Below are 26,047 nucleotides of genomic sequence, written 5' to 3' on the forward strand. Positions count from 1 at the left end.
TACTTTCCCAGAAGTCCGCACTCCTCTTCTCACCGCTTGACAAGAAACACCTATTCCCTCAGGCGATTGTGCTGCAGGTTGCTTCTGATCTGCAGAAAAAGACCGCTCAGGACCTTCTCGCACAATCAGCGAAGCGCCCTAGGGAGTTTCTAGGACAGTTTCTCCTGTGCACCCTCAGCCCTTTCGGGGTAGGGGCAGACAAAGAACCTTTCCCAGACCTCGCGGAAACTCCCGTTTCACCCCTTGGGCATTCAAAAAGTCTTCTAAAAAACCACTTGCACGTAAGTGAGGACCTAGTCCTCTGCACACCTGTGGGAGCAAGGCTCTTCCACTTTTGGGAGCATTGAGAAGCAAGAGGAGCAGAAAGTTGGATTGTACAAGTCCTGAGAGAGGGCTATTCAATCCCGTTTCTGAGGAAACCTCCCTTAACCAACAAGCCTGTCTTATTGATGGCCCACTCGACAGGCTTTGAGAGGTTTTCAGCCCTCTCCCAAGAAGTGTCAGCATTCCTTGAAAGAGAAGCAATCGAACTATTCAAGGACACCTCTTTTCCGGGGTTCTGCAATCGGCTGTTTGTAGTCCTCAAGGTCTCAGGGGGGCTGGAGGCTGGTTCTGGATATGAGTGCCCTGAACTTGCACGGGCAGAAAACGAAATTCAAAATGGAGACGTCCCATACTTTCCTTGCATCCATTCGTCTGAAAGATTGGATGATTTTGATAGACATGAAAGATGCCTACTTCCATGTCCCAGTTCATCAGGACTCGAGGAGGTCTTTAAGGTTTGTGTTCCAGAGCAAGGTGTACCAGTTCAGAGCCCTTTGCTTCGGCCTGGCCATGGCTCCGCAGGCATTCACGTGTGTACTGGCTCCAATAGCAAAATGGTTACATTTGATGGGCATCAACATTTTGCTGTATCTTGATGATTGGCTCATTCACTCCCAGTCGAAGGACACATGCAGAGGACCTTCACAAGACCCTTCTTCTTGTCCAGGATTTGGGCCTCTTGATAAACTTCCCAAAGTCTCAATTGACTCCTTCTCAGGAGACAGCTTATTTGGGGATGAGGATAAACTCACAGATTTTTTGGGTTTTTCCCTCCCCCCAAAGGATAGACTCATGCCTTCAGAAGGTAGACAAATTTCTCTCCCTTCAGTCCTGTTCTGCAAACAGCCGGATGAGCCTGTTGGGGACCCTCTTGTCCATGGAACAGTTCGTGTCCCTGGAAGGCTACATGACAAACTTACAGTTCTTCCTGAAAATCAGTTGGAACAGAAAGAAATACCCAGATTCTTTCGCTTTGCCAGTAACGAAGGAAATAAAAGAGGGCCTTGCTTGGTGGAATTCAAGAGACAAGCTCTCTCGAGGAAAGTCGCTCCTTCCTCTGAGCCCCGACCTAGTGTTTTATTCAGACGCATCAGACCTAGGTTGATGAGCCCTCCTGGGGGACAAGGAAGTCTCAGGCCTTTGGACTTCAGAGCAGAGGAAGTGGCACATCACTGAAAGAAATGACGGCAATTCACTGGGGATTGTCAGTGTTTGCATCGGAGGTGTCCGGGAAGACAGTGACCGTCCACTTGGACAACACCATGGCACTGTCTTATGTAAAAAAATGGGAGAACTCATTCGTTTACCCTTTGTCAAGGAGCAAGAGCCCTGCTCATTTGGGCAGATCAGAATCAAACCCAGATCTTAACCAGGTTTATTCAGGGGAAATTCAATGTGTTAACAGACGAACTCAGCCGCCGAAAGCAAGTTCTCCCCATGGAATGGACTCTTGACCCCCCTTGTGTGCTTAGAGTTATGGAAACTGTGGGGAAGGCCGGTTCTAGATCTGTTTGCGACCACAAAGAGCCATCAGCTCCCTCTCTATTGTTCGCCAGGGCCAGATCTGCAAGCATGGGTGACAAACGCAATGCTTTTAGATTGGTTGAACAAAGACCTTTATGCCTTTCCCCCATTCAAGATGGTGAGAGAAGTAATAAACAAGTTCCAGAATCATTAGAATGTAACAATGACTCTAGAAGCCCCTTTCTGGCCAGCACCGGAATGGTTCCCGTACTTGCTGGAACTTCTCACGGATTTTCCGAGGCTGTTGCCTCAAAAACCCAAACTACTCAAACAACCATATTTCAGGCGGTTCCGTCAAAGACTGTCCACTCTGGCTCTGACCTGGTTCATACTGTCTACAGATTTGTACGAGCGAAAGGATTTTCAAAGGCAGTTGCAGATGTTATTGCTCATTGCAGACGACATTCCTTGAGCAAAGTTTATCAGGCCAAGTGGACAGTCTTCCATGACTGGTGCAGGAGACACAACATTTCGTCTTCTAAAGACACCTGTAGCAGAGATAGGTGATTTCCTGCTCTATTTAAAGTCATCCAGGAATCTGTCTACCTCAACCATTAAAGGCTACAGGGCAGTGTTGAGCTTTGTATTTAGACATAGGGGCTTAGATCTCTCCGCCAATAAAGATCTTTCTGGTTTCATCAAGTCGTTCGACACGACCAAACAGAAAGAAGAAAAGCTAGTAGCCTGAAATTTAAACGTGGTTCTTAAGTGGCTGTCACAACCATGTTTTGAACCCCTGCGATCTATCTCTTTGAGGGGCCTAACTAGGAAGACTCTGTTCCTAGTAATGTTAGCTACTGCCAGGCGGGTAAGTGAGCTACACGCTTTTGATAAAAAGATTGGATTCTCTCAGGGTAAGGCCATTTGCTCTTTTACCCTAAGATTCTTAGCTAAAAATGAGACCCCTTCCAGTCCCTGGCCTCGCTCATTTATTATTAAAAGTTTAGTAGATATTCTAGGTCCGCAGGATGTAGAAAGAACTCTTTGCTGTGTAAGGGCATTGAAATGCTATTTTCCTAGAACGGAAAAGACCCATGGGTCTTCGAACAACCTTGGGTGCTCAGTAAAGAATCCCTCTCGCCCTCTTTCAAAAAATGCCTTGGCATTTTTTATGAAGGATCTTATTCTAGAGGGGCACTCACAGATTGAGGAGGATGTGTTACTCATAGTGGAAGTAAAAGCGCAGGTAGTGAGGGCGGTAGCTACATCCCTGGCTTTTAGACATAATTTTTCTATCACTTTATTATACAAACAATGTTTTGGAAATGCGAATCGGTGTTTGCATCTCATTTTTTGTGTGAAATTGAAACTGTTTATGAAAATTGCAGTACCTTGGGTCCCATTTTGGTTGCTGGTATGGTGTTGGGAGAATGATTGTAGGAAGTCTTCCTTCATCCTTCCTGTTTTTTTGCCTTGATTGATGGTGTCGAGTTGTATTTGGAGTGCTCACCAGTTTTGTCTATTAATGGTTGGTTAATGGTGCTTCTTAACGTTTGTGTTTTTATTCTCTGATTTTATTTCTTGGTACTGTGCCCAGGGCAGAGGCAACTTTGTTAATTCTTTGTGTGCAATCGGACACTCCTTCGTAACAAGGAATCCTGCTAATGTAGTAGGTGACTCCTGGCCACACCGCCACGCCGCTATATGTTGAGATGAGCATCATCCAGAGGCAGTACTTTCCTGTAGCAGCTCTCTCAGCAGGTAAGGAACCAGGAAGCATCAATTTTACCAATGCTAGCAGTACTTCTGTTTCTTTTACATTTCAGTTTTTAATGTATTAGGATAGATAATCCATGCATCCCACCTCCTCCAATGTGGGATTCAGCTATGTACAGGCAGTCCCCAGTTTACGACGGGGGTTCCATTCCTACGCAGCGTCGTAAGCTGAAAATTGTCGTAAGCCGAAAATCGTTGAAAATCATCAAAAATCCTAAGAAAACCTTACTTTTAATGCTTTGGGGGATTGAAAATGATATAAACTGCATTTTTATTGAGTTTTCATCAAAAAAACCTCTAAATTATGATTATCCTGCCGTTTTGTAGCCATATTTCTTCCGTGGGATTGGCGTCGTAAGCATCGTAACCCTGGAACATGCATTGTAAACCAGGAAATAATTTCTGATGAACATATTTGAAAAGCGTCATAACCTCGGAACGTCGTAAGCCGGACTTGTCACAACCCAGGGACTGCATGCAATTACTTGGTAAGTAGCTTATATAAGAATGACATTTTTATAATAAAATGAAGTTTGTTCATGACACTTACCTGACAGATATATATATAGCTGTATTCTCCGAAAGGGACCGACAGAAATTCAAAAACTTACGGCACACGCAGTTGGGCCAGGTGGTTAGTACCCATTCCCGCCGCTGGGAGGCGGGTATCAGGAACCATTCCCATTTTCTATTCAGATTTTCTCTGTCGCCGGTATTGTCAACACATGTTGTCTATACCTCCGCCGTTGGATTTCGGAAACTTTTCCACTGAGTATTCTGATTGTCTTTTGGTTTTTTGACTTTGGATTTGTGGATAGGCATACGCTTCTGTGGACTGATTTGATTTTGGTTTTGGCTTTTTCTTGAACAAGTTGTCTGGTTCTAGTTCTGCTAGTTGGTGTGTTGTGAAGGAGTGTAAGGTGAGGCTACCGAAAGCTTCGGTAGACCCTCACACAGTATGCATGAGATGTAGGGGGCATGTCTGTATGTTGGATGATCGCTGCAAGGAGTGTGAATCGTTGCCTGATTCTGATTGGAAGGCTTACGATTCTTACGTTCGCAAGTTAGAGCGTGACCGTGTAAGGAGGTCCTCCTCCAGGAGTGTGTCAGTTGGTGGGAGTCAGGGTATTAATTTATCTCCTGTTAATCCTACTAATGCTTCTCCTTTCCCTGTAGAGTCACCTTCGAACCCTGTGATTGCGTCTGCGGAAGGTAATGCCCTTGCGCAGATTTTGAGCTCCATTCGTACTTTGGAGTCTAAGGTGTTGGCTATTGAAAATGCAGTGAAGTGTAGTGATCCCCCCAGTGTTGTGGAGGGGGCGTCAGATCGGCCCTATAATGCCTCTAGGCCTGGACCTCTGCCGAACTCCCAGGACTTAGGGAATGGGCATGTCGAAAGCCGCAAGAGGGTTACGGGACCCCCACCGATCTGGCGTCGGTTTCGGCAGGCCTTGTTGACGTCTCCCAGGCTGCCAAGGATCGTGCTCGTGCACGGGTCCTTAAAGACTGCTTCTCGTCCTCCGAGGCGCCCTCTCCACGTAAGGGGTCGCGTTCTCGGTTGGACTCTTGTCCGTTCAAGAGGAGCTTCGTTGAGGAGGACGCTTCTTCTCCTCTTTCTCGTGCTCTAGAGTCTTCTCCCGACTGGTTGCGCGACTTGCCGCCGCAGAAGAGGACCAGGACTTCTTCTGAGGAGGACGTTGCCGAATGTCCCAGCCGCCCCAAGAAGAGAGCTGTCGTCGCCCTTGGTAGAAGGAGGAGGACGTCTCCTTCCCCCTCTTCTTCTCATAAGAGCAGCCCTTCTCCTGAGAGGGTTTCCTCTCCTTCGAAGCGTCTTCTCCAGGATATGCAGCGGCAGTTAGCATCCCTTCTCGCTGCTAAGGAGACGGAGCCTCGTAGGCGCCGTAAGGATTTGACGCTGCCAGTTAAGAGATCTAAGAGGTCTCCCTCTCCTGCTCTTCGTTCGTCTCTCTCTCCTGCGGTTTCTCGTAGTCGTCCTCATCGTTCGTCGGATCATCGGCTTTCCTTGCCTCGTCGTGATGCGCTGGCGGATCAGGACGCCCCTCTTGCAGCTCGGCTAGCCGCTAGTAAGAGTTCGCGCCAAGACGCTCTTCTTGACACTCCTCTTGCTTCTCATCGCGCTCGTTTTGACGTTCGGCAGGACGCTCCCCAGGACGCTTCTCTTCCTTCCCGTCTGGATTCTCTGCACGACGCTCGTCAGGACTCTCGTCAAGAAGCTCTTCAGGACGCTCGTCAGGACTCTCGTCAGGACGCTCGGCAGCTTGTGAGGCAGGACGCTCGTCAGGACGCTAGGCAGCTTGTGAAGCAGGACGCTCGGCAGGACGCTTCTGTGCGAGTTGCTCCGGACTTTTCTTCTGCTTCTTCCCACGAGAGGAGGTCTCTTGGCCAGGTGGACCCAAAGGTCTTAGTCTTCCTCAAGCCCCGGAAGACTCTCCTGTCGCTCCTGTCGAAGAGGGAGGTTTGTCTCAGGAGTCGGACTCTGCAGAGCAGGAGCAGCCCCCTCTGTCGTCTTTCTCCGACTACCAGGTTTTGGCTAGTATGCTTAAGGAGCTATTTCCAGACAAATTTCAGCTTTCTGCTCCTCTTTCCCCCCCTTTGCAGTTAGCTTCTTCGAAGGTGAGGAAATCGCCCGGCTTCCTGCAAATGAAGACTTCTCTTGCTACTAGGAAAGCTCTCAAGAGTCAACTCTTGGATGGAGGATAGGAAGTCTCAAGGGAAATCTTCCTTCGCTCTACCCCCGTCTAGATTGTGCGGGAAAGCTGGAATGTGGTATGAGACTGGGAGAGGAAATTGGCTCAAGGGTTCCTTCTTCCTCTCAAGGCGACTTTTATGAGTCTCGTGGATGCTTCAAGGAGGTCTCTCCTTTCTTCGGCGAAAGTGTCCTGGATGCTCTCTGAAACTGACCACCATCTGAAAGGCCTTTTCAAGTCTATGGAGGTCTTTAACTTTCTGGATTGGTGCAGGGCGTCACTCCATCACATAAATCAGCTCTCCTCTTCTCGCCCTTGGATAATACACACCTTTTCCCGCAAGCAGCTGTAGAAGAAGTGGCTTCTCACCTTCATAAGAAGTTGACACAAGACCTTTTCCCGCAATCTACGAGGCGTCTGAGAGGGTGGAAAGCCCCCCCTTTCAAGTTATCTTCTCCTTTTCAGCCCCAACGCTTTCGAGGAGGCAGACAGAGAGCACAATCAAGACTGCAGACTTCTGTATGTTTAATCCCGTGTGCCCAGAGACCCTCCACCAGACCTACAACCCATAAGTGAATCTTCAGTCCTTCATGCACCGCCCAGACCAGAATCCAACTTTTGGGGAAGCTGGAGGAGAATGAGAGAGGCAGGTCAGTGGGTGATAGAGGAAATTGCAGGAAGGGTATTCTATCCCTTCAGAAGCCTCCATATCAGCTCTCCCATCAAATTGACGGTGTACTCCATGGGGATCAATGAGTATTTAGCCACCTCTCGGAATAAGTGTCGTCTCCTCAAAAAGAAGAGAGAAAGGTGATAGAAGTGCTGGAGAAAACCGGGTCAGGGATTTTCACAGAAGGCTTTTTGCTTTCCAACAGCCACAGGAGGATGGAGACCAGTACTCGATGTGAGCACTCTGAATGTTTACGTAGAGAAAATGAAGTTTCATATGGAAACAGTCCAGTCTGTCCTATCATCCATTCGTTGAGGGGACTGGATGATTTCTCTTGATATGAAAGATGCTTACTTCCACATTCCCATCCAACAAGACTCAAGGAAGTACCTGAGATTCGTTCATGGAAATCAAGTTTTCCAGTTTCGAGTGCTATGTTTCGGCCTGTCAACAGCACCACAGGTGTTCACCCAAGTTCCCACCCCATTGGCCAGTTGGCTTCACTTCCTGGGAGTGAACATTTCCCTATACAGTATTTGGACGATTGGTTAATACGCTTGCCCACGAGAGAGAGATGCATGGAGGACCTTCAAAGGACATTGCTTTTGACTCAGAATCTAGGTTTGCTGTTGAACCTTCAAAAATCTCAACTGACTCCTTCTCAACAGATTCTATATTTGAGGATGAAGATCTACTCTCAGAATTTTCAGGCTTCTCCCTCCAAAAGGACAGAAACCTGCCTCAAGAAAATCAGCCTTTTCCTTTGCCTGCAGAAGTGTTCAGCCACTCAATGGATGAGTCTCCTGGGCAGTCTATTGTCGATCAAACAGTTTGTGAGGTTGGGAAGGCTGCATATGGGGCCTCTATCATTCTTTTTGAGAGTCAGTTGGGATTGCAGGATAAATCAGGACTTATGCATCTTCCCAATAACGCAAGAGATAAAGGAGGACCTGTGCTGGTGGAACAACGCAAGCAGACTTTCGGAGGGAAAGTCTCTTTCGGTAGTGAACCCCGACCTAGACTTCTTCTCCGACGTGTTGGACATAGGTTGGGGAGCTCTCCTGGAGGGAAAAGAAGTTTCGGGAGTTTGGTCCCAACAAGAGAAGGCTCTGCATATAAACATCAAAGAGCTGAAAGCCATCCATTTGGGACTGCAGCATTTCCCAAGGGAAGTACGTGACAAAGTAATTATGGTGCATGCGGACAACACAATAGCCTTAGCTTATGTAAGACTCCAAGGGGGGACTCATTCATTCTCCCTTTGCGAGACTGCCAGGAGTCTCCTTCTTTGGGCAGAACAGAACTGAACCCAGCTATCAACCCGGTTCTTTGAAGGGGAGTGCAACGTATTGGCAGACGAACTCAGTCGTTGCAAACAAATTCTCCCGACAGAGTGGACCTTGGACCATCAAGTATGCTCCGACCTGTGGAAGTTATGGGGAGAACTGATGGTGGATTTGTTTGCAGCACTGAAAAATCACCGTCTTCCCCTGTTCTGCTCACTGTTTCCGGACCCACGAGCCTGGGCAACAGATGCGATGATGCAAAATTGGTCAGGACTGGATGTGTATGCCTTCCCTCCGTTTGGGATGGTGAGGGAGGTTCTAAAGAAGCTCCAGTCGCATCAAAGCACCAGGATGACTCTGATAGCTCCCTTCTGGCCGAGGAAAGAATGATTCCCAGAGCTTCTCAAACTATTAGTAGACTTCCCACGCCTTCTTCCAACAATCCCAAGTCTACTCAAACAACCCCATTACAGGAAATTTTATCAGGACACATCCACTCTGGCCCTAACAGGGTTTCAACTGTGCAAACTCTTGTGAGAAAGGCTTTTCTCAAGAGCTGTGGCAGAAGCTATTTCTACATGTAGATGACATTCTAATAACAAAGTCTACCAGACAAAATGGGCAGTATTTAGATTTTGGTGTAAGAAAAATATCATCTCTTCTCTTAAAACCACTACAGTATAACTCAAGTGGCAGACTTTCTTCTTTACTTGAGATCCACTCGGGGCCTTTCTTCATCTATGATGAAAGGATATAGAGCTATGCTTAGCTCAATCTATAGACACAGAGGTTTAGACATTTCTTCCAACCAGGATATCTCAGACCTTATTAAGTCTTTCGACACGTCCAAGGTTGACAAGGAGGAGGTATGCCCTTGGTCATTAGATGTAGTCCTCAAGTGGCTCTCTGACTCAAGATTTGAACCCATGAGTTCATCATCGTTGAAGGATCTGACTAAGAAGACTATTTTTCTGGTTGCACTAGCCACTGCGAGAAGAATGAGCGAACATGCAATTGACAGAAGGATAGGTTTTTCTCAAGGTGATCGGTCTGTTCCCGTACCCTTGGCTTTTTGGCAAAAAAACGAGAATCCTTCACAGCCATGGCCTCGTTCCTTTGCTATTAAAGGTTTATTGAACATCCTGGGTCCAGAGGAAGAGGAGAGAAGTCTGTGCCCAGTAAGAGCACTTAGACATTGCATCAAGAGGATAGAGAAGATTAGAGTCCCAGCAAGGAATCTTTGGTATTCGGTAAAGAACCCAACCAGACCTATGTCTAAAAATGCTTTATCTTTATTTGTTAGAGAGACCTGATCCTCGAAGCGCACACTCAAATCGGAGAGAACATTCTGCCTGGACTTAAGGTTAGAGCACACAATGTGAGAGCAGTGGCTACATCAGTTGTTTTTAAGCATAATCTCTCTCTCACTTCGATCTTACAGACTACATTCTGGAAATGTAGATCTGTTTTTGCTATGCATTATTTGCGAGACATGGAGACAATGTATGAAGATTGCAGTACACTTGGACCGTTGTCCGTGGCTGACATAGTGTTTGGGAAGGGAACGTAGGAAGCAACAATTCCTACTTTTTTCTTTGCCTTGTCAAGGTGTTGAGTTCTTGGGGAGCCTGGAGGATACAAGGTACCCAGAGTGCCCACCAGTTTTTTCTGTGCAGGGTGTTGGTGATTTGTTTATATATGTGCTTTTAATGTGTGGTGCAGGAGACTATTTCTCTGGTTTTATTTTATTATACTGCTCCCTGGGCAGGGGCATTTTATTGTTGACTTTGTTAATGATTGGAGATTCCTTCGTTGCAAAGTTTACTTCACTTCGTTAGCGATCAGAGTACTCCTCTGCTATGAAGTTGCTCACTTCAGTAGAGGTGGCCCTGGCTATACACCACGCTGCTACTCAGTTGAGATGAGCACCAACCAGAGGCAGTATCTACCTGCGCAGCTCTCTCACCAGGTAAGAAACAACAAGCCTTTTTTTTTATTCTGTTCTCATTTCATTATCATTTTTGATGTCAGAGTTCAAGATGTCCACAAGATCCCACACTCCTTCAATAGTTCAGCTAAGTAGTGCTGGGTAAGTTATGTATATAAAAATGACATTTTTTTATAATAAATGAGTTTTATATATACTTGCAGTAATTACGAATAGAGCCCGCCTCCCCCCCTCACATGGACTTTAGAGCATAAACAAAAGTGAAGCTCTTAGCTTAGTTGTTTCTCTCTTTCACCCCGAAAGTGGGCGGGGTTAGTCACCTACATAAACAAAAACTATCGCTACCGCGAATTTCAAAATTGAAGCTGCCGTCGAGTTAGAAACTCGTAGCTAAGTAATTACTGGATAAGTATATATAAAACTTTATTTTATTATAAAAATGTCATATTATCTTTGACAAATTCTTGCTGTTGACCAATGATTCATGTTAAGAGATGTTAGTCAAACATGATAAACCCTGTTCATGACTAGATTATTTTGATTTTGAATAGAAATGTTAGAACTGATTGAAATACAGAGCTGAGTACTGTGTCTGATTGTAGGTTTAAAGATCACACATACAGCACCATATAAGGAAACATGGAGCCCTGAGACTTGTACTATAAACAATGAAGTTTACTACAACTAGGAAAAGAGAAATAGTGGTTTCTGTACTTGAAAACAATGGCAATTCTGCTTGCCTCTGGAATTTCTTTTTTATCATTCCTGCTGTTTCCTGAGCCACCATTATGGTTGCTTTGTGGCCTTAATAGGTCCTGTCATTGGGGTTTCTGTCTTAACCATCAGTACTGTACTCACTTGTTTCAAGTTTGTTTCTGATTTGGCCTCATCACTTTCCTTGGGTTTCTGATAGCTTTACCCTGCTGGCTTATTATATAAATTTTGTCATAATTTCAGTTTTATTTTGGACTGGTTTACTTGATTTTCCCATGTTTGTTTCAAACTTTGCAGTGGATAGCACTTTGCTTATATAGCTTAGAACTACTTGTAATATTTGTGACATTGACAGTCTACTTGTGAAGAACACTAATGTGTGAAAAGTAGAATAACTTTTTAATCATGTGACAGCTACCACAGCTAGGTTTACTTCTTTACATAATTATTCCTTTCCACTTCAATTTCAGTGAAAACTCCGGTGCAGTAGTTAACCAACCTTGCCTCGGTGTGGTAAGCCCTTTACTATTAATATATGTATTATTATATATATTAGCTGTTTGACCTCTCTTCCTTGCTTTAATTGAATATCAGAAGATTTATCTTTGTTAAAGTAAAAAGGAATACCATGTAGGAAGAAGCAAGTGAGCAGGAGTTGTTTTGAATAGATCCCAACCGTCAAAAGGGGTAGGAATTTTAGTTTAGAGGGATATAAGACAGGATAGGTTTTGCTAGGACAAACCTTAGATAAACTGTACCTTAAGCTCAATTTTCTATGACCTTTTTTACTGGTGAGCCTTTGTCATTTTCCAGACGATACCTACATCCAAGCCAACTTGACTTGTGGGAGGAGCCAAGACCAGTGGCGACCCAAGCCACCCCAAGCTCCAAAAACAGACTGAGTAGTGCCCAATGAAGCAAGGTATGTTGCTGGGTAGTCTACTTAAGCCCCTTTGTCTCAGTCCTTTTGAACTTGGGGGGAAAGAATTGCCATCCCAATGGACCAAAGACTTTTGATGCAATTGATCAGTGCATTATCTCTCCCAGCGGTAAGTCGGATTTTGACAATTACTCCCAGTTCTCTTTCCCTTCAACTTAAACTCTCATTTTCGTGTTTCAAGTTTCCCTCTCTTAAACAGTCACTGACTAATAAAATCATAGCAAAACCATATCACTTACGAAGTCAGATATATTGAATACAATTATTGTTGCCTGGTGGAGTTGCGTAAGTTATCCTCCATGGTGTTAAAGCAATATTCTTGATTTAAGATTCATCCCTTGCAATTAATTAATGACGAGTAAGAGTTTCTGTAAGTACATGAGTGTTCTCTGGATATTGTCTCTTCCAGAATTGTACACGCCTTGGACCTGGCCATCCTCTTGTTTGGAGAAGAATTAGCATCCTTGATACCAAGAACCTCAATTCATGCACTTGCAGTAATTTGCCTTATTGAAGTGTCACAAGAGGTCCCAGCCATTGTATTATTCACACTTTATGCTGAGATACTTTATGTCCGACGTGTTAGCTCCTGCTTGGAATCAGTTCACACACTTTTATTTTACTCTATTTGAAACTAGTTGTTTTGAGTAATGTTGTTGATTTAATTCATGTGGTTCAGAATAAATCTCTGTATTCAGTAACTCTAGTCTCAACTGGCAACCTGATCTAACTATATTTATTATCTGTCCTCTTTTTTTAGATAACTTTTAGCCTTAATTGACAGGATTACATGGGTCTTAGGTAAAGCAAGGCTAGATAAATCCAAGATATTACAAATTAACTTAATTAGCCAAATGACCCACGTAACATTATGTATATTATGTATGTTTTACAGAAAAGATTATATATACAATTTATATATTTTTTATATTTCTTTAAATTTATTTATTTGACTTTGTAATTTCCCATTTAATTTTATTGCAGTATCAGTAACCTAGAGGTTGTGATGCCAGTTTTAAAAGCCACAAATCAATTAATCAATCATGCCAATTGTCAAGATGCATAGTGAAAGGTTTGAGAGATTTGAGTTTTTGTATAAGGAAGAGATCATTTTCTGAAATTTTTTTAACATACAGTACAGCTGAAAGGTGGGTATAAGTGAGAGCTTTGTGGATGCAGTTCCCTCATAAAATGACCTTTTGAAACACTTCATCAGTGCAGCCCTCAATCAGGCAGGACCCTAGACATGTTAGCTTAGAATATATCCTTTGATTGGATGCATTATAACATGGTTGTAAATTTGTGGCGGTAACATGTTCTGAAGCTAGAGCTAGCTCATACTACCAAACCAAAGCTAACCGTAATGGAAAATAGATAGCAGTAAAACTAGATGCATCACCAGACGAAGTAGTTCTGATGGGCGATTCAGTCATACCTCATTAAACCCGGTTGTTGTAGAAGTCTGTCTTTTAACCAAATTGCCTTTAAACTGAGAGGATTTGTCCTGCTGAAATAAGGATTTTGACAAGGAAAAATCTATTTCTGAGAGGATCATGTCACCCGGTGAAATTCCATTACAGCACAGATTTCTGGTATAACCCCTTGCTAGACCTGCCAGAGGAAAAGAACTCCGGAAAACAGGTTACTACCCCAGTCGGCGTCTTCTAGGAAGGCGTCGGTATAGAGAGGGTGAGTGAATACCACTACCACGGAGCCTACTCGAAGATCTCTCCCTATCAAAACCCCGGAACAGAGCGGTGAGCGTTACAGCCCCACCAAACACCCACGCCAGGGCGCGACACCAGCGCCACCTACCTCATTCCATACTAGCACTAACCCCAGACTTGGCATGTGCAGAGGGGAAGTACTAGGTGATTCGGGGAGGGTCACCCGGGTGACCGCGGGACCTTCCTCAGAAATAGATTTTTTCGCTGTCAAATCCCTTTTCTGGGTCAGTCCGTGTCGGCGATTAGCTCGTGATAGAGAATCATGCCAAGGATGCAACTACCAGGAAAAAGAAATGGGGGGTAATCTGAAGAAAAGGCAAAAGTTTTACCAAAATAATTTTAATTAAGCAATCTCTTCCGTGTAGCAAGAATATTAAGACTAAGGCATACTAAATCTAAGGCACATCAAAAAACTTAATACTATGAAACGTGGGGAGGTCCCCGGCACGACGGAGAAGGCCCAAAACCTTAAAATTACTTAAAACAAGAGTGAAACATGAAAAGCGCACAATAACTGCAAATATAACCTTAATACTATACCGTAAACTTGGTCTAAACACGTAAGAGACAAAATCAATGAGCATTAACATATGCATATGTCTAGGTGCGATGGGCCAAATAAAAACTGTCAGTACCCATAAGAAAAACAATCATGGCATGTCGGAATTACACTTTTTCCATCAGCAGGTACAAGAAAGCGTCAATATGAGAGCCAGGCAGTGGTATAATCAGCCGGAATAAGCAGAAAAGTAAATGAAGGCAGGCGGGCGGGGGAAAGGAAGGACAGGATATGATTAATTGGGTGGGAGATGACACTTCCCACAGCTATGGTAGAAAATTTCAGGGCTTCGAGCGATTTTAAATAGTGGCGTTTAAACACTAGAGGTGATTTCCAACCCGTAAATTTAGATAACTCCGAAAAGTCCATATTATGAAAGTAATTAATGGAAGTAGCAACTGCTCGAATATCATGAACCTTGGGGAACTGAATCTGGGTTGGCCTGTTTAATGAAATATAAATTTGTTGTCTTATAGCATTTAGTGAAAGAGTACACCTTTCCCTGATAAAGAGGACCCGACTTACTCTGTGGAGTTCTTAAAGGTAGATTTAAGTGTATAAAGCTGGACATAAAGACTGGTCTTGAGGAAGGGGCACCACCTTCCAAGGAAGTTACCTGTCCTGTGGGTCTTCGTTCTTAGCTAAAAATCTAGGGTCAGGAAGGAGGACCTCAGGCGGAGGAAGTTCACATAGTGTCACCTCAGTGAGGCAGACAGCTCTGAGATTCTAGCACCTGAAGCCAAGCTAATCAAAAATAAAGTCTTCCTTAACAGATCCTGATAAGAGCCAATAGAAAGTTATCCATCTCTGATGCTAACTTGGGCGTCATTGAGAAACCACGTAACAGACTGTGGGCAGGATACTGGTCTCAGGCAGCGCATGCTCTGGGGATAGATGAAAAGTAGGAATCCTGTAAGGTCGATTTTAAACGTCAAAGAAATACTTTTCTTTAATGCTGATTTGATTGTGGTAATAGTGAGAGCAAGGCCTTTCTCAAACAATGATCCTAAGGAAACTCCTAAATTAGCTGTCATGATTTTGGCCAGATGCTTTTTAGGAAGGAGGCTAATTTTTGACTGCTGAGTCATGCTGTCTAATAGTAGAATCTCTTTTATCTGATTCTAAAAACAGAGTGTTGGCTTAGGGTCAATGTTCGCTCCTTTTGGGCTGCACAGGAATTTTATAAAGTCCATAAAACTAGGGCATTCTGAATTCTTGAGAAGCTGACACAGTCTTGGTTGTACTGTCACGAGTCAAGAATGGGCTTGGGAATCCGAAGACTCCGTAATCCCAGTTCTGAAGAGAGGGAACCAATTGCTCTTCGGCCAATGAGGGCTACTAAGGGCTAATTGACGCTGAATGTCCTGAGTTTGTGTAAAAACTTTCAGCAGTAAATTTATTGGGGAAAAGATAAATCTTCTCCCAATTGTTTGCCAATCTACTGTCATTATGCGATGGCGTGCGCCTGAGGGTCAGGTTGGGGCCACAGCAGGAGCGAAGTTGCTCTCGTTGCGAACAGATCCACTTGGAGGCGGAACCCGGCAAATCCATTGAAAGATTCCACGTCCAGGGACCCTCCGTCTCCAGCGGAGTAGTCCTGAACGGGAATCCGCCACCGCGTTCCGTACCCCCGCTAGGTGGGTGGCTGACAGGTGCCAGCTGTGCTTGTTCGCCAGGGAGAAGATAGCAACCATTACTTGGTTTACTCGGCCTGATTTGGAGCCGCCCCTGTTGATGCAATGAACTACCACTGCGCTGTCCAATACCAACCTGATATGAATCCGGTTGGGGGGGCGGATTTTCTTCAGAGTTAGAAAGACCGCCATAGCTTCCAGGGAGCCATTTATATGGAACTGCTGAAACATTTGTGGACCACTACTTGTACTTTTTGTTTTGGTGAATATCCCCCCCAGCCGCTTAGGGAAAGCGTCTGTGTGAACAACTAGTGCGGAGGAAATTGAGGCCCGGAACTGTTGGACAGGCCTCTGACGAGGTCAAAGTGCAATCTTGTCTTTAAGATTTGAGAATGGAGAGACCTTGTCTCTGAGCTTGACATTGGCTCGACTCGCCACCTCTGTTATGTCTTTAATTTCGCTTTTAATAGCAGGTCTGTCACTGAGGCAAACTGAAGAGATCCAGGACCCACTCTTGCAGGACGGCCCGGGATGCTGATGGATTTTGAGAATCTCCTGGTGAAGATGCTATCTCTTTCCTCTTGGGAGCGGAAGGGACAGCGTGTGAGATGACAGACCCTGGGAGACCAACCACTGAAACCGGGACTCCGGAGTCAGGCGGGACTTCTCTCTGTTCAGTTGAAAACCTAGCGACTCCAGGAAATTGATGACTATGGACGTAGCTTTCTGACACTCCGGAACTGTTGGTGCCCAAATTATCCAATCGTCCAAATATGCTGCTAGGGATATCCCTTGAGACCGGAGTTGTTGTACTACCGTGTCCGCCAGCTTTGTGAATATCACAGGCGCAATATTTCAGACCGAAGGCATGACCCTGAAGGAGTAGGCTTGATTCGAGTCTGAAACCGAGGAACTGAGAGAAGTTCAGCAACGGGCGTGATAATAAAAAGCGTCTGAAAGATCGATGAAGTGGTGGCGGCTCCGCAGCGGAAGTAGAGTCGTCGCCAGGCTACGTAAGCATGCGAGGAAATTTGTCGCATTTATGTGGAATTTAGGCGACAGATCAGGATCACTCTTTGCTGATCGGAGTCTTTTTTTAGGAACAGTAGATAACCTGCCTTGGAAACTTTGGGTGCCTTGCTTTCTTTGTGCTCGTTTTGTTGAGCAGATTCTGTCACGTAATCCTTTAGGATTGATGTGGAGTGGCTGGTAAAACCTGGTTAGAGGAGGAGGTTTTGATCCAGCTCATCCTCCCTTTGGACACAATGCTGTGTGCCCAAGGGCTGAAGGTCCATTGGTCCCTGAACCAAAACAGGCGACCGCCTACCTGTGTTCTCTCAGTGGGAGGGGCGGGTTTATTCCCCCTACCACGTCCAGGTCTTCCTTGGGGTGGTGTTGGGCTTCCCTCTATGAGGGCTTTGCCTCTTCCTCCTTGGCCCTGCTAAGGCCGTGAAAGTAACCGGCCTCATATGTGTGGGGTTATGCGCCCGGTGAGAGCCACTTAGGAGGTGCAGCTGGTTGGACCAGCACATACTGTTGGGGTGAGCCTTGGAAGTAGAGAGCTGCGCTTCTGCCGGGCCGGGCGGCTTGGACTACCGCCTGATGGTGGAGCCTCTTATGCCTCCTGAAGCGTTTACCTCCTCTCGATTGTAGGGCGGCCGATTCTGAGGTCTTGCGACATAGGCAGAAATGCCCCAGCGGGAGCAGAAGACTCTGGTTGGCCCGTGTAGCCTCGACCATAACATTGTGACCTCCTCTTCAGGGAAGAGGTTAGGTCCCCAGATCAAACTTTTCATGACTTGTTAGGCTCGTGGCGGATAGTCGCATACGGCAAAGATGAACTTCTACATTCCAGTCTGGCCATGATAAATTCAAATAAGTCAGACTGGAAAGCCTGCCAACAAGGATTTAGCCAAAACTTGGAAGAAAGGCTCGTCGAACAGGAGGCGGCAGTAGCTTCAGTAAGGCATACGGAGTTCAAGGACCGGGCTAACTTAACCCGAGCATCAAACTCCGCTTTCAAAAGAGCTTCCGGCAGCTTGGGGAGCTGCTCACTGAATTGCGTGGAAGCGCAGAAGGGGTCCAGCTTCCCGACCGTGAAAGTGGACGGGGCGTCTAACCAGAACTCATTACTTCCTGGGAATACCAGGGAAGTAGGGTCTATCATAGCTGTAGTAGCAGTTACACACCATGGCTCAGCTCGGGCCGTGGCCAGGCGACTTTATTCCCAAGCAAGGGGTGGGTAGGTTGTCTCCCAGAGCGAACATAGTAAAGTTGCCCTTGAAAAGTCAACCGTGTGTCTGCCTGCCTCCGTCAGAGTCGCGCCAGAAGAGCGACTGACTTGGTCCCTAGGGACGATGACAGTCTCCCTAGGAACCTTGTCTGAAGGCCGAATCAAGCTTCCTCCGTAAGCCTCACGAGAAGCCTGGGTAAGGGCAGGAGATCGGGGAAGAACTCCAATTCCTCCAACGTCGTGCCAAGACCATCAAGTGTCAGTTTATCATGTTGGATGACAGTGCAAATCGCCAAGGGTTACCGACATCGAGCGGGAGGTCGCAGTGTCGGGATAACATACTGTGGTTTACCGACAGGGGGTGGGTGGAGCCATTCCGCCAGTATGTTATCATGACTGGCCAACTTCTCGGAGATTTTGTTAAATCTCAGTCTAGGTCCTCCGTAAATAAACATAGAGCTGATTGGCAAAGGCCTCTGCGTCAACAGGTTGGCGAGGGCTTGGTTGCAGCCCTCTTACTCGCCTTTGCTGGAAGACAAGACTTGCTCCCGGAGGCTACAGGTCCTGAAACCTTAGCCTTGGCGGCGGGGAAGGCGATGCCTTCTTGGAAGTCGGGGACTTGCGCCCCTTCGCCTTCCATGAAGTCTTCAACTTCAACTTAGGGGATAGCAGGCGGGCTCTATCACCCAAGGAGGAAGACTTCTAAAAACCTGCGAAAGGTATGGATGAAGCAGGAGTCCAGAAATAAAGGGGCCGCCCCAACAACCTCACTTACCTCACCACTTACCACCTGGTCCTGCTCTATGTTCATTGGTTCCAGGTTGAGATCCATGGCGGCTACGTCCTCCGAGACCTCAGCGTAGAGGATATCCGCTTGGGGTGGCACAGGTCTCATCCGGTTGCTGGATGATAGGGGTAGCAAGGTCTTCAGGCACTGCGGCCGCCGCACCCGTGCGCGAGTGGGAGCAAGTCCCTCAACCTGGCGTCGGGGGCGTAGGGCTTCCCGGCCAGACGTTCACGCAAACCAGCCACCCAGGCGGAGGGATTCAAGGCAGACTTCTTGGAAGCAAGTCGCCTGTAAAGAAAACCAACAATTAGCTAAGAGACGAAAACCATTCCGGGAACCTCATAAACAATATACAATATATAATATGAGGAGCATAAAGCAGGAGTAATGTAAAGACTGTCCTTACCGACTCATCCTGGACAGTTGTGCAGAGAGCGAAGCAAACCTCACAACCATCAGGTCGCCAGACAACCAGGTCATCCAGTCGGACCGCTGTCAGTGGGTCCGGCAAACTGCGTGACCGTGGGTTGTTGGAGGAGAGGCGGTGCACACAGCTCCTCTGGCGAACAGTCTGTAAGTAGAAAAAGTATGAACCTCCCACCTAAGCAAACTAAAGCTGGGCGAGGCCGGGGAAACTCTTTCTGCGGAATACTCCGGCGGAGAAGAACTCCTAATCATAAACTGGGTAATAAGCTCTAAATTACATAGAGTGGAAGGTAAAGGTTTTCCAGACCCGGAGTACTCCGGAATGAAGAAAGAGACCAGGAACTAACCATAAGGGCTGCCCAGTAAAATACTTGGCGGGCCCGGGTATAGGACCGGACTCATATATAATATATATAATGAATTAAGAGAGTACTCCTGTAGATAAACGAACTTATCACAAAAGCAAAAACAAAATAATAACAGTAATAAGTGATGGTAAAGACTCAAAGGGCGGAAGGATCCGCTCCTCTATAAAATGAAAAACCTTCCGCCCTTACTTCCCCGCCGGAGAAACAAGACGGGTAAAATGCTCGTATGTTCATAACATAGGCTGAAGCAATATTTGTTACCGTATCAACGTAACCCGACGGGGAGACGAAAGTAATGGATAGTGACTCGAACACGTTCGAGTAAACAAACCACCAACCCAATACAACAGCGATGCTAGGAGCGATATGGGAGGCCAGATCCCTCAACCAGCAGGAGAAGTCTGAACTCGGAGAAAAGCGCCATCTAAGCGTCACCACGCACGAGTAGAGCAAGGCTGGAGAGGAGGAGGAGGGGAGGAAGGAGGAGGAGTAGGCTGCAGGAGGAACAGGAGGCGGAGGAAGCTCACCCGGCTCAGCTGCACCATACCTCCCAGACAATGAATCTTGGAAGGGTAATGAGCTGATAGCATGACCGAAGCCAGACTTCTACCTAGAGCGACCTAATGGACTAACCTTAATATAGGCTAGGAAAGAGAGGGCAGAAGGGAGGGGAGCAACAGGGAGAGAGGTACATTGCGAGAACCAGCCAGGATCGAGAATGGCGGGCAAGGGGCGACTGGCCTGGAAACCGTCCCAAGAACTGATTCCCCCCCAAATGGAGGAAGAAGACTAAAGGGCTCACTCTGCCCAGCGATCCCGGAGAAACCGCCTTAAAACTCCTCAACCTGAACTCCCCACCCAGGGCAAGGGATGGAAGCAAAACAAGCCTACTCCACAAAATAACCATCACTCATAAAAACTGAAATGTGCTCAACAGGCGTAGCCCACTACGGGGAAGCGGTTAGATCTGAGGCTACCGCCAGCACCCGAGTAAACCACCCAGCAAATAATAAAAATACTAAAAATAGTTTGCAAACTAAAAAGAGCACCATCTTCAAGCAAAAATTAATTAGCCCTAGTAAGACCAAAATAACAGGAACCTGGAGGGAACCTGAAGCGGTATCCTCCCACAAGGCCAGTAGGCCAATTGAACGTAATTCATAAGGGAGCCACCGCGAGAACCACAGGAAGGGAACCAGGAGCAAAATCTATCTATAACGACGAGGAGACAACTCAACTGAAAGAACAGAAGAATTAGCCTCGCTGGTCGACATGGCTGAGCGGGGGCGCGTGGCGCGCGCAAGATCTCAATATTTGCCAAAAATACGAGACCGTAACAGCCAAAAATAGAACAAAACCCACAAAGAAGATGGTACTTAACTTGGAAATGGTAAAGCTACTCAGCGCCATCGCGAAAGCAGAAAATTCCAAATAATGGAAGCGAGCACACAAAGAAACAGCGATTTCCGCGTGCTAGAAAATGGAATGAGGTAGGTGGCGCTGGTGTCGTAGTCCTGAGCGGGTGTTTGGTGTGGGGGCTGTAACTTGGCTCACGCTCTGTTCGGGGTTTTGATAGGGAGAGATCTTTCAGTAGGTTTCCGTGGTAGTGGTATTCCTCACCCCCTCCTTATACAGCGTCTTCCTGAAGGCGGCTCGACTGAAGTGTAACCCCAGCTTTCCTGAAAGCTCTTTTTCTCTGGTATATCTAGCAAGGTTATACCTAGAAATTCGTGCTGTAATGGAATTTCACCGGCTGACACGGGACTGGACTCAGAAAATGGATTTTAAGTCAAATTTAACCAACCAAGCATACAAAAATTTATTTAGAAAAAAACAAAGTAAATAGATGCCAATTTGTTGTAATTTATCCTGTCACTGAGAGAGCTGATGACCTATATGGAAGGTGGTAAGGATGGTGAAGAGGAAGAGAGATGTTATTTTTTGGAAGGGGAATCCCCTTCCATAAAAACAGCAGGCAGCTGTGCTTCTGGGATTGTTTCTCTTTTAATTGCTGTCATCTTGAGATTCACTGGGTTTCTTTCTCACTGAAAACCTGTCATGATGTGTGTTTTTGCCTGTTTTGTAAAATGTTTTTAAAGTGAGAGATAGCATTGTCATTCAGCAGGTTTATAACGTGGTTTGTTTTACAGTTTGTCAGGGTGATATTTTCAAGGAAATTTTCATTTCCTTCCATGTTTGACACATTTAATTTATTATTGAACTAGTGGACATCTGTCCCTCCTCTTCCTCTAAAGACAATTTCTCAGCTGTTGTCTGTTGCTGCTCCCTTGAAGGTCTGCAGCATTTTTTTGGTGAGCTCTACCTTGTGCTCCTTCACATCATCACCACTTACCTGCCAGCCCATGGACTTGCTCAAAGACACAATATCCTCCACAACAGGCTCAGCCTTGCTGGCATCTCTAGGCTTCTTAGGAGTTATGATGACTTAAGTACTTATTAGACTCAGTTTTCAAATCTGAAAAAACACACTCACACACAGTTTAGCACAGATGTGCACTGAGCAAGACCCACACATAAGCATAACCCTTTCCTTTGTTCAGCTGAGAACTGCACACACACACACACAGTCTGTTAATGGAGCAGATTTTTTCCTCAGACAAATTGTCCTTCATCTGAATTGTCTCTTAAGAGAGGTGTCCGTAAACCGAGGTACGACTGTAAAGATAATTGCAGTACAGTACATGTATTAATGAGTTATATGAGTAATGCTGATTATGTGAGATATTTAGTTGTTGATGTTTGAGGGCATAGGAATTGGCCATTTCCAGGGCACGGGCCTTCATTCTTGTTGTTAACTATCTATGCATTTACCTAGATTCTGAGGTTGATGTGAGCTCTATGCCTGTTTGTAATGACACATTTGATTGGCATGCTAAGGATTTAGCAAGTTGGTGTGGCTAGGAGACTTGTTGCATGGGACAAGGCTATTTATTATGGATTGGGTCTGTATGAAAAAAGTGCTTTAATATATGTCAAATCAGTGACATTAAACCCCCGTATTCGCATTCTCACGATTTGCGGACTCACGTATTCGCAGATTTCTCTGTGGAATGTATCTATCCATTATTCTCAGAAAATTCACCCATTCACAGTATTTTTCACTGAGAAATATTCACTAATTACTGTATTTTCATATCATTTTCATGACTAAATGCACTTTTTGTGATAAAACTATTAAAATACTCAGGTATAAGCATTTTTAGAGAGTTTTTCTTGTGTTTAAACTATCAAAATAGGCATTTCTAAGTGTTTTTAGAGGGGTTTTAAGTATTCACAGATTTTAGCTATTTGCAGGGGGGTGTGGTACACACCTCCCGCGAATACGGGGGCAGTTTACTGTATTCCTTCACATTTGTCATGTACATTATTGATTATTTTCAGTTTGGTTGGCCATAGATAGCACCACCACAGAATCATTTATCCTCACTGTACACAGTTGGTTCCAAAGATAAAGATACAAATGGTAAGTAATACTAGAGTCACTGGTGTCTCCATTGTAATACAGTTAAGATGTAAATAAAATACAGTATATATTAAGGTGTTCATATAATAATATCAAACCATTGCTTTTATTGTTTATAATACACTCCAATTGCATAAACAAAATGCCATTGACTGTTAAGCTTCTACATAAAATTATTTTTTTAAATGAAAAAAAGAGGAGGTAGCCATGAAATTAATAACAAAAAGTGGCAAAAATAAAATACATAAGCATAGCAGCTAGTCCTAAATTTAAGGTCATAAGCATTGATTGTATACAGTGCTGACAAATAGATAATTCCATAGTTTTGCAGTGAAGGGATTGAAATAAAACTGCCAAGGTAATGGTTGAGGAGTAATGCTGGCAACCTATGCAAGTAGGCAATATTCATTGGCAATTTGTGGTACTCAATTTTGATGTTACCTTATCTGTTGATATGGTATACCTTTATAAGGTTTGTTAAATGTTGAAAACTTTCAAGAAGTGTAACCAGTTCTGAGTGGTTTATGCAGTGATTATTAATTTTTTTGTTTTTGATGGAATAATTTACTAGTAGTTCTGGTTTATTGAGTTGCTTTTCATGCCAAGTTGATTGCCCTTAGTAATTTGGTCTAGAACCCGTATAGGACAGGCACCTACTCATACTTATTTTTGCATCAGGAGAGAGCAAAGACAATAGCCTATCTTCTCATTAAATGTTTTGGGGATCTAACTGCCTGATAACCTCTAAAATATGACAAGAAAGTCCTTGTATTAAAGCACACACCTAAATTTCTGGGCTTTGACCTGTGTCACCCAGTGAAATTACCATCTAGCACACATTTCTAGGTAAATTCATTGCTAAACATACCAGAGAAAAGCTAAATGCAATGCTGGGGTTACTACCCCCAGTGCGAGCTCCATAAAATGGAGTCGTGTATAGGAAAGGGTGAGTGTTGTCACTACCACAGGCCTCTGCCCTGTAGATATTCCCAATCTCAAAATCCCCCAGAGCGAGGTGCCGTTACAACGCCCGCACCAGCTCCCCGACTACCAGCAACTCAGCCGCCATATTGTCATTCCATTTTAGCACGCGTCAGCGCCTTGTTGTTGTTATCAACGGTGTGCTTCATTTGCCTTTTTTTGTGCGATATTATGACTTCCGTCCAGGAATTTTCTTCACCTAAGTTGAGTACCATCTCCCTTTTGTTTTTAGGCGGCTGAGGCTCTTTATTTACCTTCTAATTCAATAATTAGGGGGTTGAATATGACGCCGGTCTCGGCCGCCTTGCTCCCGACCTCACGTGACCTTCAGTCTTTGTGTGGTTTACGGTGGGACTTTGCCCCCTTTTTATATGATAATATGTTTTTATGTGTGTTTTACATAATTTTATATTCCTCTCGTCAGGGATTAGTTTTTTTAGTGCCCCTTCCTGAGAAACGTGGGTCCTCTCCTCTTAGGCTATGATTTCCCCCTCTGCGCCTTTGTGATCATAATTCCATTTTATCCTTGGACCCACTCCTCCTCCAGCTCTCAGGTATATTCTCTGGGATGGTACAGTTATGCTATTTATTTTCACTAATTTATATGTTAACGGATGACATTGATATTTTTGGATTAATTTGTTTACGCTTGATCTTAAGGGTCGGCCATTTTACCATCCGCGTCTCATATCGCGATTGGTTTGGACCGCCCTTCTACATGTGTCTTTTATTATTTAAGTTCTGTTTTCATGTATGCGATGTACGTTATTTTATACATTATGTGGTTAACTTTTAGTGTTGCCTTAGTCTACAGTAGTACCCGTGTTTGTCCTCCTGGGCTAGCCTTCTTGCCTGATGTTCGGCTTCAGTAGGTTAGCCCTGGGAGATTCAAACTACCTTAAATCTTCTCCTCTAAGCTTGGAGGAGGTTTGGGTGTGGAGTTTCACGTTCTGTACCTTCCCGATGATGTCGTCTGGTTCGGATGGGTGTTATTAGGCCTATGTTTTCCCCCTCCCCCTATTTCGGCCTTCCCGATTGGACTCTTGAGTCCTAGTAAGGTTAGGCTAGAATAGCGAGGGTCTTCTTATTCGTAGCCTACTCCTGTCCGAGCCGTCGGTGTCTGGGCAGGCATTCTAGCTTCGTGGGTTCCCCCCTCTCCTACCACCCCCTCCCCCCCCTCCCCCTCCTCCCTTCCACCCTTGGCTGTCTTCGTGTACATCGTGAAGCGTGCCTGGGGTCAGGTGCTCTGAGCCCTACCCCCCCCCTGTTTTCACGTCCTTCTTCTTTTATTCCTTACCCCCTTCCTTTGCATTGAGTGGTTCTCCTAGTTCTCCCTTATCCAGAATTCGTAATCTCTGTTGATCGGCACCCCGTGGGGATTCTTTTGGTGTCTGGGGGTGCTTCCCCACTCCCTGGCCACCACTAATTCATTACCACCTCTTTGCATCCTTTTAGCTTATGGAGTGTATCCTAGTATTCTCCCCCTTTGGTTGTCGTTCTCCCATGATCGACGCCTCGTGGGGGGTTGCTATCGGCGTCCGGGGGGTGCCCTCCCACTCTCTGGCCGCTGCTATAGGTTCTCTCCATTTGCCTATCCCCTACCCTTCCCTAGCATCAGCGCGTGACCGAGTTTCTCCCTGCCCAGGGTTGTCGTTCTCTTTAGTCCGTCACCCCGTGGAGAGTTAATACGGTATCCAATTAGTGTTATCCACCTGACTGGCCTCCGTCTCGGTGTCCGCTCTTCTGCTAGCTATTGTTGTCCTTGTTTTGTTACCTGTTCTATACAACTAGAACATCGACCATATTCCCTGGGTATCTATCTTGACTTTGGCCAGATCTTACTTCCGCCGTGTTGTCGGGTCTCCCGTTACCCTCTCGTTATTGTAACCACTCCGGTGGGTATGGTGTGTGGTTGGACGGCGCTCACCCTGCCTCCTCCGCCGCCACCCGCGGTATGGTGTATTCGATTCCCCCCCCGGCACCAAGCAGATTTTATAATAATGTATCATATCTATTTG

The sequence above is a fragment of the Macrobrachium rosenbergii genome, chromosome 41, assembly GCF_040412425.1.
Source record: "Macrobrachium rosenbergii isolate ZJJX-2024 chromosome 41, ASM4041242v1, whole genome shotgun sequence".
NCBI classification, from domain to species: Eukaryota; Metazoa; Arthropoda; class Malacostraca; order Decapoda; family Palaemonidae; genus Macrobrachium; species Macrobrachium rosenbergii.